The sequence below is a fragment of the Trachypithecus francoisi genome, unplaced genomic scaffold (genome assembly GCF_009764315.1).
Source record: "Trachypithecus francoisi isolate TF-2019V2 unplaced genomic scaffold, Tfra_2.0 Lachesis_group2, whole genome shotgun sequence".
NCBI lineage: Eukaryota > Metazoa > Chordata > Mammalia > Primates > Cercopithecidae > Trachypithecus > Trachypithecus francoisi.
Genome location: NW_022681465.1, coordinates 68404007 through 68423868, shown reverse-complemented (window position 1 = coordinate 68423868; position 19862 = coordinate 68404007).

Here is a 19862-nt window from a genome sequence, read left to right as displayed (position 1 = left end):
ATAAAACATGAGTCTTCAGAGAAATATCCGTTTATGGCAGACTGTTGTGGACCATAGAATCGCTTGTTTTACAAATTCCCTATTTTCTCGTAAGGGATCATTTTCAAAATCTTCTACCAATAAATGATGATTGAGAGGACAGCACAAAGTAAATAATTTCTTATGTGGATAAATATTCATTCCTCCTTGATATAATGATGTTTTAAAAGCAACATCTTTTATTATTTTTTTTGAGACAAGAAAGATCCTTTGTTGCCCAGGCTGGAGTGCAGTGCCACGATCTCGGCTCACTGTAACCTCAACCTCCCAAGTAGCTGGGACTACAGACATGTGCCACCTTGCCTGGCTAATGTTTGTATTTTCTTTTTTTTTTTTTTTTTTTTTTTGAGGCAGAGTCTCGCTCTGTCGCCCGGACTGGAGTGCAGTGGCCGGATCTCAGCTCACTGCAAGCTCCGCCTCCCAGGTTTACGCCATTCTCCTGCCTCAGCCTCCCGAGTAGCTGGGACTACAGGCGCCCGCCACCTCGCCCGGCTAGTTTTTGTATTTTTAGTAGAGACGGGGTTTCACTGTGTTAGCCAGGATGGTCTCGATCTCTTGACCTCGTGATCCGCCCGTCTCGGCCTCCCAAAGTGCTGGGATTACAGGCTTGAGCCACCGCGCCCGGCCTAATGTTTGTATTTTCTATAGAGATGGTTTCATCTTGTTGCTCAGGCTGGTATCAAACTCCTAGATAAAAGAGATCCACCTGCCTCCGCCTCCCAAAGTGCTGGGATTACAGGCATGAGCCACCACGCCCAGCCTAAAAAGCAACATCTTGTCAGTGCTATAATTTCAAAGAGCTTGTTTGCAAGGTGTGATGGTTAATACTAGGTGTCAACTTGATTGGATTGAAGGATGCCTTTATTGTTTCTGGGTGTGTTTGTGAGGGTGTTGCCAGAGAGACTGACATTTGAGTCAATGGCCTGGGAGAGGCAGACACACCCTCCATGTGGGTGGGCACCATCCAGTCAGCTGCCAGTGCAGCTAGAACAAAGCAGGTGGAAGAAGGTGGAATTGGCTTGCTGTCTTCTGGCTTTCATCTTTCTCCTATCCTGGATGATTCTGCCCTTGGACATCAGACTCCAGGTTCTTAAGCTTTTGGACTCTTGGACTTATACCAATGGTTTGCCAGGGGCCCTCTGGCCTTTGGCCATTGACTGGAGGTTGCACTGTCGGCTTCCCTGCTTTTGAGACTTTGGACTCGGACTGAACCACTACTGGCTTCCTTGCTCCTCAACTTGCAGACGGCCTATTATGGGACTTCACCATGTGCTTGTGTGAGTCAATTCTTAATAAATTTCCTTTCATATATACATATATCCTGTTAGTTCTGTGCCTCTGGAGAACCCTGACTAACACACAAGGGTCACTTCAAAGAGAAGCTAATTTGCATAGATTAATTTTCACTTTAATAAAGGAGCTAAGATCTTTAATCATAGAGGGGTTTTCTTTTGAAACTTTGTAATTAAGCCTTGCTTCTGAATAGCTTCAAAATTAACTTTTGATAGAGTTGTAATTTTTATGTGTCTGAAGGAAACTTAGTTTTATACTTAAACCAGACTCAACATTTAGAGAAACTTTACAAATCTTTCAAAACTTGGGATAAAAAAATATAATAAAGGCATAGTTTAGTGGGACTGGAAATCAAAGGTTTCTTTTGATCTAACTAACACCTACTTAGCTTACTCCTCACTTCTAGTAGAATCATTAGAGGGCCACTGTTTGATGGGAGGGTTCTTGTATTTTTTTTGTTTTTGTTTTGAGACAGGGTCTTGCTCTGTCACCAAAGCTGGAGAGCAGTGGCACAATCAGGGCTCACTGCTGCTTTGAACTCCTGGGTTCAAGTGGTCTCCCACACGGCAGCCTCCCATGTACCTGAGACTGCAGGTACATGCCACCACACTTGGCTAACTTTTAATTTTTTTATTTCTTGTAGAGATGAAGTTCTTACTATGTTGCCCAGGCTGGTCTCAAACTCGTTGGCTCAAGCAGTCTTCCTGCCTCAGCCCCCCAAAGTGCTGTGATTACAGGTGTGAGCCACGACACCCAGGGACCACTCTCTAAGAGCGATTATAATTGTGGGTTTACCCCATCAAAGCTCTTATCTGTAATTTTATATTCTTTCCTGGAGAGCAGAGACTGGTCTACTTACAGTTCTTCATTCATCTGTTCTGGCATATAACTTGAAGATTTGAAAGAACTCAATTGTTAAGCCTTCTTGCGCATCTAATCTATTGTGAGTTATATGGTCTTGGTAATTAAATAAATGAACAATTTGAGAAAAATAATACGTGCAACTGCCATGTGACAAAATCTGTAAAGACAGATTTTGTGAAGTAAAGAGGTAAAACTCAAACCAGATTGTGAAAAAAGTGATGATCAGGGCAGGAAATTTGGGAAACAAGAAGATTAAGGCTTTCCAGAAAGACAGAGCAGTGATGTTAAGAAGGTATAAGGGAAAAAAAGGGTGAAGTTACCTCGAATGATGGGCTGAGTTCAGAATCTTGTGTACTTATGAATCTTGTTTCAGTTTCTCACCTTTACTACAGCGATGGACACCTGCACCTCATCTCAGGCCCCCTGCTCTGTGACTAGTAGACAAATGCTTCTTAAATGACAACGGCCATATGCATCACCAGGAGATGGCGTTAAAATGCAGGCTGATTCTGTAGGTCTGGGCTGGATTGGAGACACTGCATTAACAAGCTCCCAGCTGATGTTCAGAAACATACTTTGAATAGAAGGCTCTCATCCCCACTCTGTCCTTACTCTGTTCTGCCTTTAAAAGAAAAAGAAGATCAAGGGCGCGGTGACTCAAGCCTGTAATCCCAGCACTTTGGGAGGCCGAGACGGGCGGATCACGAGGTCAGGAGATCGAGACCATCCTGGCTAATACGGTGAAACCCCCGTCTCTACTAAAAAAAATACAAAAAATTAGCCGGGCAAGGTGGCCGGCGCCTGTAGTCCCAGCTACTCGGGAGGCTGAGGCAGGAGAATGGCGTGAACCCGGGAGGCGGAGCTTGCAGTGAGCTGAGATCCGGCCACAGCACTCCAGCCTGGGCGGCAGAGCGAGACTCCATCTCAAAAACAAAAAGATCAAATAGGGGAAAAAGGCTTATAAGGAAACCAACTTTTTGTCCTTTTGACTTCTATCTCTCTTCCTCTTACTGAGGCAACCACTTTCAGACACGCTGGTGTATATCTCTTTTCCTATCTCTAAATACTATTGGAATCTCATGATTTTTAATAGAGATGCCCAGGCCACAATGTGGTGGCTCATAGCTCACTGCAACCTCGAACTCCTAGCTCAAGCAGCCCTCCTGCCTGAGCCTCCCAAGTAGCTGGGACTACAGGTATATACCACCATGCCTGGCTAATTGTTTTGACTTTTTATTTATAGAGATGGGATCTCACTGTATTGTCCAGGCCAGTGTTGAACTCCTGGCCTCAAATGATCTTCCCACTTCAGCCCCCAACATAGTTGGCATTACAGGAGTGAGCCACCACGCCTGATTGTTGCTGTCTCATTACCCTTTTTTTTTTTTTTTTTTTGAGACGGAGTCTCCTCTGTCGCCCAGGCTGGAGTGCAGTGGTGCGGTCTGGGCTCACTGCAAGCTCCGCCTCCTGGGTTCACACCATTCTCTTGCCTCAGCCTCCCGAGCCTACAGGTGCCCGCCACCAGGCCCGGCTAATTTTTTGTATTTTTAGTGGAGACAGGGTTTCACCGTGGTCCGATCTCCTGACCTCATGATCTGCCTGCCTCGGCCTCCCAAAGTGCTGAGATTACAGGCGTGAGCCACCGCGCCCGGCCTTCCTTACTCTTAGAACCCCTCTCTTGACTTCTTGTTTCAGAAAATGAGGAATTTATTTCACAATCCATTTCTTCCCTCCATCCTTTTAATGTCATATCTCAACTTTTTGTGAAATCCATATTGGGTGTCTTTGTTATTATGACCATAAATATTATGTTCTGATAAGCCACATAGTATTCTATGATTACATTTTTTTTTAGTACTTTTCTGTATGTGTTATTGTAGTTAATAATTCTTTTCTTTTAAAATGTTTTCTTTAGGCCAGGCATGGTGGCTCGTGTCTGTAATCCCAGCACTTTGGGAGACCAAAGTGGGTGGATCACTTGAGGCCAGGAGTACAAGACCAGCCTGGCCAACTTGGTGAATCCTTGTCTCTACCCAAAATATAAAAATTAGCCAGGCCATGGTGGCGCATGTCTGTAACTCCAGCTACTTGGGAGGCTGAGGCAGGAGAATCGCTTGGACCTAGGAGGCAGAAGTTGCAATGAGCTGAGATTATGCCACTTCACTCCAGCCTGGGTGACAGAGTGAGACCCTGTCTCAAAAATAAAAAATAGGCCAGGCACGGTGGCTCAAGCCTGTAATCCCAGCACTTCGGGAGGCCGAGACAGGTGGATCACGAGGTCAGGAGATCGAGACCATCCTGGCTACCACGGTGAAACCCCGTCTCTACTAATAAATACAAAAAACTAGCCGGGCGAGGTGGCGGGCACCTGTGGTCCCAGCTACTCAGGAGGCTGAGGCAGGAGAATGGCGTAAACCCGGAAGGAAGAGCTTGCAGTGAGCTGAGATCCGGCCACTGCACTCCAGCCTGGGTGACACAGCCTGACTCCTTCTCAAAAAAAAAAAAAAAAAAAGAATATTTTGGGGTAGGGTTTTTGGGAAGAACCAAACTATGCACAACTTCTAATCACCTTCAAAACCATGAAAATGAAAACCCCAGGTTAGTGGACAAGAACAGGGTGATAGAAAAAGTTTGGAGTATTGATGATGTGGTACATGCACTGAACCTACCTGGACTGCCTAATTCTGCATTTTTATATGACAGTAAAAACCCAATTCGATTGAATTACTATGGTCAGATTTCTGGTCCAAAGATGGACAGCTGCTTCTGTCTTTGTTTCAAGATTAATTTTGAGCAAACAGGATTGAAATTCCTCTGCCACAGCTGGGCCCAGTGGCTCCCAGCTATAGTCCCAGCTTCTCAGACCACTGAGGTGGGGGGATTGCTTGAGCTCAGGAGTTCCAGGGTATAGTGAGCTATGATTGCACCTCTGAACTCCAGCCTGGGTGACAGAGATCCTGTCTCTAAAAAATACTGGGAATTAAAATTTTAAAAAGTTGTATTAGTTCGTTCTCATGCTGCTATGAATAAATGTATGAGACTGAGTAATTTATAAAGCAAAGAGGTTTAACTGACTCACAGTGCCGTAGGGCTGGGGAGGCCTCAAGACACTTAAGAATCATAGTGGAAGGGGAAGCAAACACATCCCTCTTCACATGGCAGCAGGAAGGAGAAGAAGAATGAGCAAAAGATGGAAAAGCCCCTTATAAAACCATCAGATCTTGTGAAAACTCACTATCATGAGAACAGCATAAAGGTAACCACCCCCATGATTCAGTTACCTTCCACCAGGTTCCTCCCATGATGTGGGGATTATAGGAGCTACAATTCAAGATGAAATTTGGGTGGAGACACAGGCAAACCGTATCAAAGGTCCTCTGCCATATCTAGTCTTTTAATTCCTTTGTTCCCCAACCTTCCACCACTGATTATCTCCTGCCCTGTCTCCCCTTTTGTTTCTCTTCCTCACTAAACCTTAATTTCCATGGCCAATCACTTATAAACCTCTTTCCAGTAATCCCAGTTTCCATGCATCCATGTCCTGCTTGATTCACTGAAAAAATGCTGAATGTTTCTACAAATTTACAGTTAAGAGACTGAGCGCTGTTAAAGAAAACGGTCTAGAATTTTAAGAACCGGAGCTACTTCCAATTAATTATCTCCAACTTCAGTTGCACCATAATTTCTCTCTATATGTAGTTTCCTTATCTAGTCCCTCAAGTCCCTCAGAAACTGTCACTACTTTCTTCAAATACCTACATCTCCCCAAGATTGAATCCCCCTAAGAGCCTATAGAAAGCACATAACTTTATATTTTCAAATGTCACTTCACTTTTGTCTACTCCCCGCACTATCAGCAGGCTGTTTGCTCTCCTCCTACGTCATTAAATCTAGAAACTTATATTAGTATTTCCCTTCTTCCCTCCAGTAAATGAGGTCTTCTCCCTCCTTTTAAGTCCAACCATTCTACTGGACCTCTTGGTCCTCTGGTGTAGAAGCAAGATGATGAGCTTTGGAGCCAGTTGAGTTGCTATTCTGTCTCTTCTCAGTTGGATAACCCATTATTTAATTTCTCTGAGCCTCTTTACTTACCCATAAAATGTTGATAAAACCTTGATATGGTTATTGCTCTGTGTCCCTACCCAAATCTCATGTGGAATTGTCATTCCTAGTGTTGGAGGAAGGGCCAGGTGGGAGGTGATTGGATCATGGGGGTGGACTTCTCCCTTGCTGTTCTTGTTAAAGTGAGTTCTCATGAGAGATGGTTGTTTGAAAGTGTATAGTACTTCCACTTAGTTCTCTCTTCCTCCTGCCACCACGTAAGATGTGCCTTGCTTCCCCTTTGCCTTCTACCATGATTGTACGTTTCCCGAGTCCTCCCCAGCCATGCAGAACTGTGAGTCAATCAAACCTCTTTTCTTTATAAATTATCCAGTCTTGGGCAGTTCTTTATAGCAATGTGAGAATGGACTAACACATACCTCTTTCATGGAATCAGTAGTAGGAATCACTGGGCCTTGTATAAAGTGTAAGAAAAGTAATGCTATTATTTGCATCTGCTCCCATACCTGATTCAACAGTTATCCCCTTTATGTCATCATCTTCTTCCCTAATTGCTTTCTATCTGTAAACCTAAACGCACCAACATCTTTTCTATTCCAGTGTGTTCTGTGTCCCTGATATTCTGATTTCAGCTCTCACCACGCCATTCAAATGGTGCTTACCAAAGACCAAAGATCCTCTGTGTTGCATTTGGCATCTCTCTCTGCCCTCGCGTTTTTGCCAATGCTACCTATGAAAGCTGGCATCTCTCCATCATGATCCAGCCACATCTCTTTGCTGACTGGACTCACCCAGTACCTTCTTCTTCCCGTGAAAATAATGCTCCTTGTGCACTAGTTTTAAGGGAAGTTGGTGGAGGGCTTCCATCTTGAAGAGAAGATGAATGATGGGGGAAATTCCCCAAATGTAGTTTAGGGGACCCCTTTTAGGTCTTTGTGGGCTTTTTAGCTGGATCTAGAAATCAAATTAATACTAGGCAGATTAACAAGAGAAAAGCACATAAATTTTATTAGCTTTACATGTATATGGATGTGAAACCACTTTTGCAAAAATTATGACAGTGAGAGAAGTCTAGCAAAGCTAACTCCATTTTGGTTCTAGGCTCACAGGCTGACTGTTCTCACTCACATTCCTGGCTATAGGCCAAGCTAGCCATGGGAGGAATTTAGTTTATAGATAAACTTTGAAGCAAGGATGATAATAGTCCCTCCCTAAAACTAACTCCCTACTTGCTTAGGAACCAAAGCCACCTTTGTAAACTAATGAAAGGCCATGAAATTAGAATTATGGGAGGAGCCTGAATTCTGCTACAATTCTGGTAGGCACAGTTTCTATAATCTTCATTACTGTTTAAGAGTCATGCGGCCAGAGGTCACAAGATTCAAGACTTCCCCAATTGCTCCTGTAGATAACATCACTATTGTAGAACCTAAGATTGATCTTTTGAGACTTTTTTCAGACTTTTACATTCTGGTAGCCAACTGACCCCACCCAGACCTGGGACTCATGACTCAAGCCAGTCCTGTGGCCCTCACCCAAAGATTGATGGAGAAACATTTTCCACACCCCTATGATTTCATTTGCAACCAATCAGTGGCACTGATTCTCTAGCCCCCTGCCCACCAAATTGTCCATAAAAACCCTATCCTCTGAGTTCTCAAGGAGACTGATTTGAGTAATATTAATAACTCTACTCCTTCTTGGCTAGCTCTGCAATAATGAAACGCTTTCTCTACTGCAATATTATGGTCTTAGTGAATTTGGTTTTGTCTGTGCAGTGGGCAGGAAGAACCTGTCAGGCAATTATAGATGGATATCTTCACAAGAGAGTAGAGTCTGAAGAAGTCAAAGAAAAATGCTTTTATACTTATCAGACAAAGAATGATAAATTTGAGAGGCAATGACAGAACAAAGGGGACCTGGCTAGGAGCAGTAAATTTCTTTGTTTTGTTTTGTTTTTTTTCTTGTGACAGAGTCTTGCTCTGTCACCCAGGCTGGAGTGCAGTGACATGACCTTGACTCACTGCAACCTCCGCCTCCTGGATTCAAGCGATTCTCCTGCCTCAGCCTCCCAGGTAGCTGTGATTACAGGCACATGCCACCACGCCCTGATAATTTTCTATTTTTAGTAGGGACGGAGTTTCACCATGTTGGTCAGGTTGGTCTCGAACTCCTGAACTTGTGATTCATGCACCTCGGCCTCCCAAAGTGCTAGGATTACAGGAGTGAGTGACCGTGCCCAGCCTGGAGCAGCAAGTTTCTAAGGAAGTCACTACAAAATATGTGAGTGTGGGTGTGTGTGAAACTAGTGGAAGATAAGGGTTATTTCTATAAGTATATTTATTCGGGTCTATTGCAGTGCCCAGTTCCCAGTCTGGTAATAAGAGCTATTTTCTCACCCTGGTATGAGAAAATACCCTTCATGGCTTGCTGCTTGCAGGAAGACACGAATCAGCTAGCTCTCTCTGAAACTACAATTTCTCTAATGTTTTCAACTCGAAATAATCATATACCTATTTTGCATATTTTGGGATGGTATGTTCTTTACCTTTTCAGTAGGAACAGAGCTCAAAAACTATTGAGTAACCAAAAAGCATGACCAGCATCCATTCCACTTATATTGTCCTGTATGCAGAAATCCAGGAGACTGAAATTTAATGTATTAATACATTTGATTTACATGTGTGTACTCACACATCACAGGACCAGAGTACCACCCTAAGTTGATTTACTATTAAGCTGCTTCTTGTAATAATTACTTGCAAAAAAATTCAATTCTGGGAAGTTACAATTGTTACTGTGTTCATGGCTCTGGAAATGGGTATATGATATTAAATTAGTCACTGAGTATTAATTCAGTGTGCAGCTAAGTGGGAAGTTTGGTTGAATAAGTTGTCTTGAGGGGTGTTTTTTTTTTTTTTTGGTGGGGGAAGAGAGAGTGGTTGGGCAGAGGTCAGACTCTTCCTAAGTGTTTGTTTTTCAAAAGTTAGCCTTTCTTTTTTGTTTGAGATGGAGTCTTGCTCTGTTGCCCAGGCTGGAGTGCAATGGCGTGATCTCGGCTCACCACAACCTCCGCCTCCTGGGTTCAAGCAATTCTCCTGTCTCAGCCTCCCGAGTAGCCAGGATTACAGGCATGAGCCACCAGGCCCAGCTAATTTTGCATTTTTAGTAGAGACAGGGTTTCTCCGTGTTGATCAGGCTGATCACTTGAACTCCTGATCTCAGATGATCCACCCGCCTCAGCCTCCCAAAGTGCTGGGATCACAGGCGTGAGCCACCGTGCCCAGCCAGGTTAGCCTTTCTAACACCATTTCTAAATCATCTGGAATTCTCATTAAAATCCTAGGCTGATCTCTGACCTAAAAAAATCAATGGAGGAGGGGGAGTCTAGAACATATACGTTTTAACAAACTTCTTAAGTGATTTCTTCTACTCATTGAAGTTAGAGAGCTACTGTTTTATGTGGGAAATGCAGATACCTTGATGGAATATTAATTTAAAAATTAAAGTTAATTATTTAATATGTAAGGTGGTATTCACATTGGTATATTTAATCTCTGTTGATTTGGAATAATGTCTGCTACATACATTCTAGTCCACAAATTCTAAAGGGAAAGCATTTTACTTTTGTTAGCACATTTGAATTTCATATGCTGAACATTTCCTAGCACTTATTAGTGCTCATTTCTCTAAGCTGATGGCTACAATCAGGGCACAGCTTCTTACCTAAGCCACTAAATAATTATCTTTGCTAGAACTGGAAATAGGGCTTATTTTCCCTCCTACTGGGCTTTAGCCTCTAATTGTCACTTATTTCTTGAAATTTAAGTCATTCTCTTTCCAAGAAAATACTCCACAGCTTTTCCTATTAGGTAATGTTTTGAAACCAGTGTTTCTCAAACTTCAGTGTGCATCAGAAAAATCTATGCTTGTGGAATCTGCAGGTTTTCTGATGCAGTCAGCATGGACTGGGATAGGTGACCTGCACTTTGAACATTTGCCCCAGTGGCTGACAAACTTAACAAGGAGGTTAAAGATACAGGGGTTGAAATGTATGGCCTGCAGTGCAGGGGAGTATTTCTTTGGCACACTTTACAGGCCCTGACTATCTGCTTGATAGTTTTGAAAAGGCCTGGTCCAGTAAATAATGATTTGACCATCTGATGGGTGCTATCAATGCCTAAGTGAAAGGTATGGTGAAAGGTTTTAAGTAATTTCCATTGGTTAGCTGCAGGCAAAAGTATTTTTCCTTCTTCGTTGGCTAGCCATCCTGAGGGGAGGAAACTATGTCCTCGTGAGGTTCCCTATTCTATTTCTTCTTCTGAGTACTAGAGCTTGTGTTAGGGTCTTCTTTAGGGCCTAGAAAGCTGCTTCTGCTTCAGGTGTCCATCTTACTAAATGGGTATTGGCTTTCTGAGTTTCCTTAATTAGTGTATATAATGGTCTGGCTATTTCACCGTACCTGGGAATCCATATTCAGCAGAAACCTGTTATGCCAAGGAACCTTCTTAGTTGCTTTAGGGTTTGGGGATGTGGATAAGCCAGTATAGGCTGGATACGTTCCTCACTGAGGGCCCTGGTGCCCTTGGATAATTTTAGCCCGAAGTATTTAACCTGCTGTGAGTAAAGCTGAGCCTTTGGTTTGGAAACCTTGTAGCCACAGGTAGAGAGGAAATTTAAGAGCGTTTGGGGTGGCTTGATGGCACAAGGTTTCTGTACAGGTGGCTAAAAGTAAATCATCCACGTACCAAAGGACAAGAGTGTCCAGGTATGAGAATTGGCTCAAGTCTTGGGCTAATGCCTGGCCAAATAGATGGGGACTATCCCTGAACCCTTGGGATAAAACAGTCCAGGTGATTTGTGATGTTGGATTTGAAGGATCTTCGAAGGCAAACAAGAATTGAGAGTCAGGATGTACAGGGATGCAGAAAAAGGCATCCTTAAGGTCCAGGACTGTAAACCACTCTGCTTCCTCTGGTATCTGGGAAAGCAGAGTATAAGGGTTAGGTACAGCTGGGTATAGAGGAACAACAGCCTCATTGATAATCCTGAGATCTTGCACTAACCTCCACTGTCCGGTGGGTTTCTGTACTCCTAAAATTGGAGTATTGCAGGGGCTATTGCATGGTTTTACTAGGCCTTGGGCTTTTAGGTCCTTAGCAATCCTTTGGAGCGCTTGTTGGGCCTTGGGTCTGAGGGGGTACTGCCTTTGGTAGGGAAAGGAGGCAGAATCCTTTAGTTTAACTTGAACAGGATGGGCATTTTTTGCTCGTCCATATTGTCCTTCTGTTGTCCAGACTTCAGGATTAATTCCTTCCTCAAGCAGAGGACAACAAACGGGTGTTCCTTCTCCTATTTCAGGTGTATAATGGCCCCTGCTTTCGCTAGAATGTCTCTCCCTCACAAGGGAGTGGGGCTTTCAGGCATAATTAGAAAAGCATGTGAAAAGAGTAAAGTTCCCCAGTCACAACTTTTTTTTTTTTTTTTTTTTTTTTTTTTTTTTTTTGAGACGGAGTCTTGCTCTGTCGCCCAGGCTGGAGTGCAGTGGCCGGATCTCAGCTCACTGCAAGCTCCGCCTCCCGGGTTCACGCCATTCTCCTGCCTCAGCCTCCCGAGTAGCTGGGACTACAGACGCCCGCCACCTCGCCCGGCTAGTTTTTTGTATTTTTTTTTTAGTAGAGACGGGGTTTCACAGTGTTCGCCAGGATGGTCTCGATCTCCTGACCTCGTGATCCGCCCGTCTCGGCCTCCCAAAGTGCTGGGATTACAGGCTTGAGCCACCGCGCCCGGCCCCCAGTCACAACTTAATGACTGGGAGAAGTATCTTGTGACTGGCTGTCCTAGCACCCCTCGGAGAGTGACAGATCTGCGGGACGGTTGTCCAGGACAGGAGAGTAAGACTCAGAAGGCTGCGCCAGTGTCCAGGAGACAGTTAACCTCCTGGTCCTCCATGGTCAAGCATACCTGGGGCTCTGTGAGGGTGATGGCATGGGCTGGCGCTTGCCCCGGGTACCCTCAGTCCTGCTGCTGGATCATCTGGTCAGTGGCTTCTGACTCACAGGACCTTCATCTCCTGGGGCAGTGGGCCTTCCAGTGATTCCCTTGACATAAGGGGCATGGACGAGGGGGCGGCTTACTTCTACTTGGACAATCTTTTTTAAAGTGTCCTTGTAGACTGCACTGGAACCAAGCCCTATTAGGCATTCGATTTGCCCAGCTTTTCCCTTTTCCAGAGCCTCCAAAGTCCGCTTGCCTGAGGGCCATGACTAAAGCAGTGGCCTTTTCTTATCCCCTTTGCCCCGTTCCGCCTGCTCCTCCTGATCTCTGTTATAAAAAACTGAGGTTGCCAAGTTCAATAGAGTTTCTGAGTTTGCTCTGGGCCTAAAGCACACTTCTGAAGTTTTTTCCTAATGTCTGCAGCTGACTGAGTGATAAACTTATCCTTTAAGATTAGTTGGCCTTCAATAGAGTCAGGTGACAGGGAGGTATGCTTCCTCAATGCCTCCCTTAGTCTCTCCAGAAAGGCAGTAGGATTTTCTTCCTTTCCCTGTGTCATAGTGGACCTCATTGAATAATTCATAGGCTTCTTCCTAGTTTTCCTTAGTCCTTCTAGCATGCAAGTTAGCAAATGTCTGCGGCACCAATCTCCATGTTCTGATTCTGTGTCCCAGTGAGGGTCTACACTGGGAACTGCCTGCTGGCCTGTGGGCAATTGTTCTCTTTCCTCTGTAGTCATCCTATCATTGACCTGACTGAGATACCAGAAGTCGCCAAACTCTCGGGCTGCAGTTATGGCAGCATTTCTTTCATTTGGGGTTAGTGTCTGCTTTAGCAGTAACATTGTATGTCTCCATGTCAGATCAAAAGATTGTCCTAACCCTTGTAAAACATCAATATAGCCATCAGGGTTATCTGAGAATTTACCCAGGTCTATTTTAATTTGCTTTAAGTCTGAGAGAGAAAACGGTACATGCACTCTAGCTGGGCCGAATTCTCCTCCTCCCACTGCTTGGAGGGGGCATAACTGGGGAATATTGGTATACTTTGGTTCATTCTTTACCCCTTTATCTATCTCCTTTTGGATTGAGTGGGTTGAAAGGGGGGATTCTTATTAGTTGGGGAAGGAGTCAGGGGGAAGCCGGGGTAGGGAGGTAGACTCTGAGGGCTTCATGTAGGGCATAAATCACACTTTTTACATAATTGCGAGTTGTCTCTTAATGAAAAGAAAGTGTGTACATATGGCACTTGACTCCATTTGCCTTCTTTTCTACAAAAGAGGTCTAGCTGTAAGATGGTGTTATAATGTATACTTCCCTCAGGAGGCCAGGTTTTTCCCCCTTCAAGAGGATATCGTGGCCAGGTGGTACTGCAGAAGAATATAAGTCATTTCTTTCTTAGTGTGTGAGAGTCGAATTGGTCCTAATTCTCCAGAATACATCTTAGGGGCGTTTTTGCCTTGGTGGGGAACGTTTCCCATCTGAAAAAAGAACATAGGGATGCCAGCACCCCTAGTCATCTTCCGATGAGTGTTAGTCATAGAGTGTCCTCTATGGTCCTAATGCTTATTCCTTTCCAGGGTGCGTAGCCCCCCATGAACCTCTGCTTATTGGATTAGTTACGCTCACTGATGTATCAGTCCTGTGCCTGTTTTCCCGCCTTTCTTGACCACAAAGAAAGGGGTCAGGGCTGCTGGATTCTAGTGGTCCTTTACCATCGTGCCCAATATAGCCTGTGCACTCAGAGGTGAGTCCTAGACCGACCTGGACTGGGCTCCTGAGTATTTCATAACTACCCAGCTGCCCCATCAGGATGCATTCCTAAAAAACAACAGTTCTTATGCAAATTCATTTCAGAGAGGGTGTAGCTAACCTTTTGAGTCAGGATTGAGATATTCTTTTGATTCTATAAGTACTTTAAGGCTTGGCTGAGTGCAAACAGCTCCCATGTTTGAGGAGACCAATTATTAGGCAATTTTTCTAACTCTGCTTCCACAAGAGTCTTCGTATCAATTACTGAGTACCCACTGGGTTTTTTCTCAATCACCTGGGAGGAGCCATCTATCATTCTGTCCTGAAGGGAGTTCCTCCTAGGTCTGGTTGGACCTTTGTATGGTAATTAAGATTTAAATCCCCCGTTAGGAAATCTGCTGGGTTAAGGATTTTTGATAGGAAAGCTCCAGGTTGTCAGTGGCCTCAGTGTTCTCAGGCTACGCCCTTGTTTACACTGACAACAAGGTAGTATTGGAAAGTTATAGGGTCCCATAGAAGACCTTCAATAATTAATTACAGGTTTTAAATTTACCCTGGCTTTTAAAGGAATAGGGCACACTTTTTTACTATTTCTATCTTCTCCTTTCTTTTTCTCTTTGACTCCCTTTTTGTCTCTCTCTCCTTGTCTTTCAGCCATTACAAACTTGGGACCCTGGCAAGGGTGGTGGGGAACGGATCCTACATAACTGCCCATGTCGAAAGCTGTATACCTAAATCGGGAGGGACACCAGGGATAAGACTCCCTGGGTTTATAGCCTAGATGCCTAAGGATGCAGCCTAGAGCTTCCTTAGATCCCTTTGGAGATACAGCTTGCCAGAGGAAATGAAAGTCTGTACTTAGAAGGCAGGGATTGGAGGAAGTAGATTCAGAGGTAAGGAGAATTTTGGGGCTACACTTTCAAGAAAGTCGTGGTCGGGACCCAGTAGGTATGGGTCAGAAGGAAAGGTAGGGGCACACACATGGGCGACTGTTGAGTAGAGATTTCTGGCTGTGCCATGATCTGAACTGGCTAATGCTGGGAGTTCGGGAGGACAGCTTTCTGCCTCTAGTCAGTCCTCAGCTTCTCCAAGAAAACTGAAAGTGGAAGCTGGTTCCAGGCAGACCAACATCCCCAGCCCAGAAGTGTTGGCGGTTGTTAGAAAGACCTTTCCCAGATAGCCTCACACCTGAGTCTTAAGTTCGGTGGCCATGCTAATTGTTTTTAACTGGCTGACAGGTGCCTGGTATTTTCCTCCAATTTCTAAGGAAGGATAGGACAGAATAGCAAGCGAAAGTGGTCCAATATTACTCACTGCTTTGGAGGTCCCTTCGTGGTCGCCAAAATGTTACCGGGGGGTCCTTGCTCCCAGAGCTGCCAAGATGGTGGCGGGCCACTTCCAAAATGGTGGCAGGCCACTCCCAAGATGGTGGCAAGCCTCATGTTCTCTGACCTGGGGTTCTCGGCCTCATGGATTCCAAGGAATGGAATCTTGGGCAATGCGGTGAGTGTTATAGCTCTATTAGAAGCTGTGGGTCACGAAAGAGAACCGTGGAAACCAGTGACTAGTGATCAGCTCGATTAGGATGAACCCAGGCACTTAGCCGTGCAGGAACAATGGCAAGCCTTTAGCCCGATCGGGAGTGGCAATGGGTGCCTCGCTGGATCAGGAGCACAGTGGACACCCTGCTGAATCCGGAGGGAAGGAAGTCAGCAGAGGGTCTGCGATGGCGGCAAACAGCAGTGGTGGATGGCAAGCGAAAGCTCAGCTCCATCGGTAACAAAACATGGACCAGAAGAGTGCAGTTGCAAGATTTAATAGAGTGAAAACAGAGCTCCCACATAAGGGGAGGGGACCCAAAAGGGGTAGCCATGGCTGGCTCAAATGCCTGGGTTTATATCCTGATACTTGTCCCTCCCGCTGTGCTCTCAGGCAATAGATGATTGGCTATTTCTTTACCTTCTGTTTTTACCTAATTAGCATTTTAGTGAGCTCTCTGATTGGTCAGGTGTGGGCTAAGTTGCAAGCCCCATGTTTAAAGGTGGAAGCAGTCACCTTCCTAGCTAGGCTTAGGGATTTTTAGTTGGCCTAGGAAATCCAGCTAGTCCTGTCTCTCATAAGTACCACGCTTCAGACTCCACTTGGGCAGTCCTAGCTCCTCATGTTGTGGTTATTCTTCTGCCATAATCATGATGAAGATAATTCAATTGCCTAAGAAAGATGGTAATAAATTAGTCTCAGACTCATGAAGAATGCAGATGCAGTGAGCTGTGGAGGAGGAGATGAAGTCCTTCTTCCCACTGCCCAATTGCTCACCATCATTTCTCATCTGTGGACTAGTCTTGCTGAGGGCAGTGAAATAGAACCAACTTTTACATAGGGCTTTAGAGTTTCATACTTGTGATTATTCCTGACAACAACCGTGTGAGGATGGCATTATTATTATTATTACCCTATTTAAAGGATCTGAAGATCAAAGAGGTTGGCTTGCCCGAGATCACAGAGTGAAGTGGTTGCGCATTCCATCACATCATGGTCAGTCAGCCTCTCTCTTTGTGGAAGGATACGAAACTGGGGAGCCTTCACCCAATAGGCTAGGCAGCTCCCAGGATGTCCTAGGGCAGTTTCTGAGGGCAGAGACAGCCCCACCCCTAACACTTTTCAGTCTTCCCAAGAGGGCAGGCAAACCTCTCTGGGAGCTGTCCAGCCCGGGGCCCACATTCTGATGAAGATCCGTTTGAGGGCTGATAGAATCTCTGAGGCTCTGCACAGAGTGGACACTTACAGAGCTCCTCATAGGACCCTTGAAAATTAGCCAGTGTATTGGTCTGTTTGCATTACTATAAAGCAATACTTAAGACTGGGAAATTTATGAAGAGAAGATATTTAATTGGCTCACGGTTCTGCAGGGTGTACAAGACATCTGGGGCCAGCATCTGCTTCTGGTGAGGGCCTTAAGAAGTTTACAATCATGGTGAAAGGCAAGGAGGGAGCAGGGCATCACAAGGAGAAAGCAGGAGCAAGGGAGTACAGACAAGGGGTGGTGGGAGTGAGTGGGGAGGTCCCAGACTTTTAACCAACCAGATCTCACATGAACTAACAGAGCAAGAACTCACTTATCACCAAGGGTATGGTGCCAAACCATTCATGAGGGATCCGCCTCCATGATCCAATTATGTCCCACCAGGCCCCACCTCCAAAACACTGAGAATCCCATTTCAACATGAGATTTGGAGGGGAAAACCATCCAAACCATATCAGCCAGAGTGAACTCACTCCAAAGCTAAGGAGGATAAAACTTCAGGGCTGTTCCTCCAGCAGCATCCCAGCAATATGTTCGTGTGCTACTGCCTCATTTTATACTCGTGATTCTGTATTTTTTTTTCCTTAAAGAGGTTGCCCCAAATTGTCTCAGTCCCAGGCCCCGTATTCTGGATTTGCCCCTAGGTAAGCTCTACAGGTCCCATGGACAGTCTTGGGAGCAGAAATCCAAACTGCTATTCAGGTCCCCAGCTTCCCCTCCAGTCAGGTGTCTGATCACGCCTGCTTATTCTCTGATTTAAATCTAATCAGAAGGAGCACAGAGGCAGGGAAGTCACAGTAATGCCCAGAGAAGGAGCCATTTTAATTGTTGAGGAAGTGCCCATTCAGAGACCTGTTTCCCTTGGGAGCTGAATGCCACCCAGAACCAAACAATAGTAGTATTAGGAAGTGCTTGGTAAATATCAGCTGTTAAATCTCAGAAACAACTACCTCAATATATGGTGTTTTGGAAAAACCTCATGGTCTCTCTGACTTTCCCCGCAACTGACTCTCCCAAAGATGAAGTTGAAGTTTCCTTATCTACCTAAGATCCAGACCCACCAAAAGGAACAGTTGTTTTTTTCTTTACCTCTTTGTAAGACAAAGAATATCATCACACCTGGACAGACCCTTTTACAAGATAATGTACCAGTTCATCTCTGTTCCTGAATCAATTCATTCTCCCTAGTAATCCTTCATTGCTCCCCGCAACCCCCATCAACATAGTTCCTCTTCTTTCCCCTCCCGTTACCTGTTTGGCCAGGATGGTCTCTAAGCTTCTGAACACTGTTGAGGGGTGGGTGATCACTCTGTGGTTCAACCTGTGTACATGTTAATACAATTTGTGTCTTTTCTCCAGTTAAACAGACTGTTGTGAGTTGATTTTTCAGTAAACCTTAAGAGGGGAAATAGGAAGTTTCCCTTGGCCCTACAAAACCTTCCTCACAGAAACAACAGTAACAGTATGAGGAAGGTATATATCCATTTTAAAGTGTGAAAACTGAGGCACAGAGAGCTTAAGCTTATACAGCAACAGAGCTAGAATTCCAAACAAGGTAGTCAGAGTTCAGCACCCAATTCTTTTTTTTTTTTTTTTTTTTGAGACAGCGTCTGGCTCTGTCTCCCAGGCTGGAGTGCAGTGGCCGGATCTCAGCTCACTGCAAGCTCCGCCTCCCGGGTTTACGCCATTCTCTTGCCTCAGCCTCCGGAGTAGCTGGGACTACAGGCGCCCGCCACCTCGCCCGGCTAGTTTTTTGTATCTTTTAGTAGAGACGGGGTTTCACCTTGTTAGCCAGGATGGTCTCAATCTCCTGACCTTGTGATCCGCCCGTCTCGGCCTCCCAAAGTGCTGGGATTACAGGCTTGAGCCACCGCGCCCGGCCCAGCACCCAATTCTTAACTGGTAAGCCAGAGTCTTGCCTCACCTGTTCCCACTACTCCCCACCTCCTGCCCTATCCCCACCTACACAATCTCACCATTAGACAGTCAGGACCAGATCCCCATAACCTGAGGGCTAATGTCCAAAACTTCTAGACCAGAAGCAGCAAAAGTCTTTGATTGGACATTCTGCCAGTCCTTCGCAATGACAGCAGAACCATTTACTAACTAGGCTGAGGAAGAACTTGGTGTTACCCAAACAGGTGACCAGGGCATCCATTGGAGTTCATGCTTGGTGGAAGTCAGCACATACCAGGCCTTCCAGATCCTTCTGGGGTTGGATCTTAATCTGAGAGCTGCCAAGGGTCACCAGCCTATCAGAGAGCAAGCAAAAATGGGCAAATGTTCTCTTGTTTTCAAGCTGTAACCAGTTAACCAGCGTGAATAGATGAGGCTCATGCCTGGTTCTTAGGGAGCCTCTGAGCTCAGGTTGCTGGCAACAGCTGGTCAGGGGAAGAGAGGACAGGGAAGGGGAGAGGACGGTAGGGCCTCTCCTCACCTGGGATGAAAATGTGCCATTGGATCGACACCTGATCCTCTCATAACCAGGCACTCACAGGTGCAAGAAGGCAACCTTGGGAATGGGTGCAAGAGGGCCTGCTGTTAGCACTGGAGGGGCCTCAGGGAATAATAGCCTTCCTTGTCCTTGTTCCTCAGTGACAAGTCACAGGACCTGAAATCCCTCCAAGGAGCATTTTTCTTTTAGTTTAAATAAATATTTTCAGCCTCTAATTGTTAACTATGAGGTACCATTTCAAGACCCTGCAAGTACCCCTTTCCTCTGGAGAAATGGGAACGCAGGAAGGCACCTGGTCCATAAACCATGGGGACACACTAAGAGCCCTTAGCCATGAGCTTGTTTGTGGTGGGCCTGGCTTGTGCAGCAGCTGCTAGGGTTAGAGGTGCAGGTGGTGGCTATGAAACAGCAAAACTGATGAGTGAGGGGAGGAAAAGAAGCTGTCGCAAGGGTCCTTCTAGTGCTGGAACTTCAAGATAGGAGGCAATGAATTCTAGGTATCCTCTGGATGATTTAGTAAGACCATAAAAACCCATATATTAACATTTGGATAAGGCTTTTTCTTCCTTCCTTTTTTCCCTCCTTTCCTTTCTGCCAT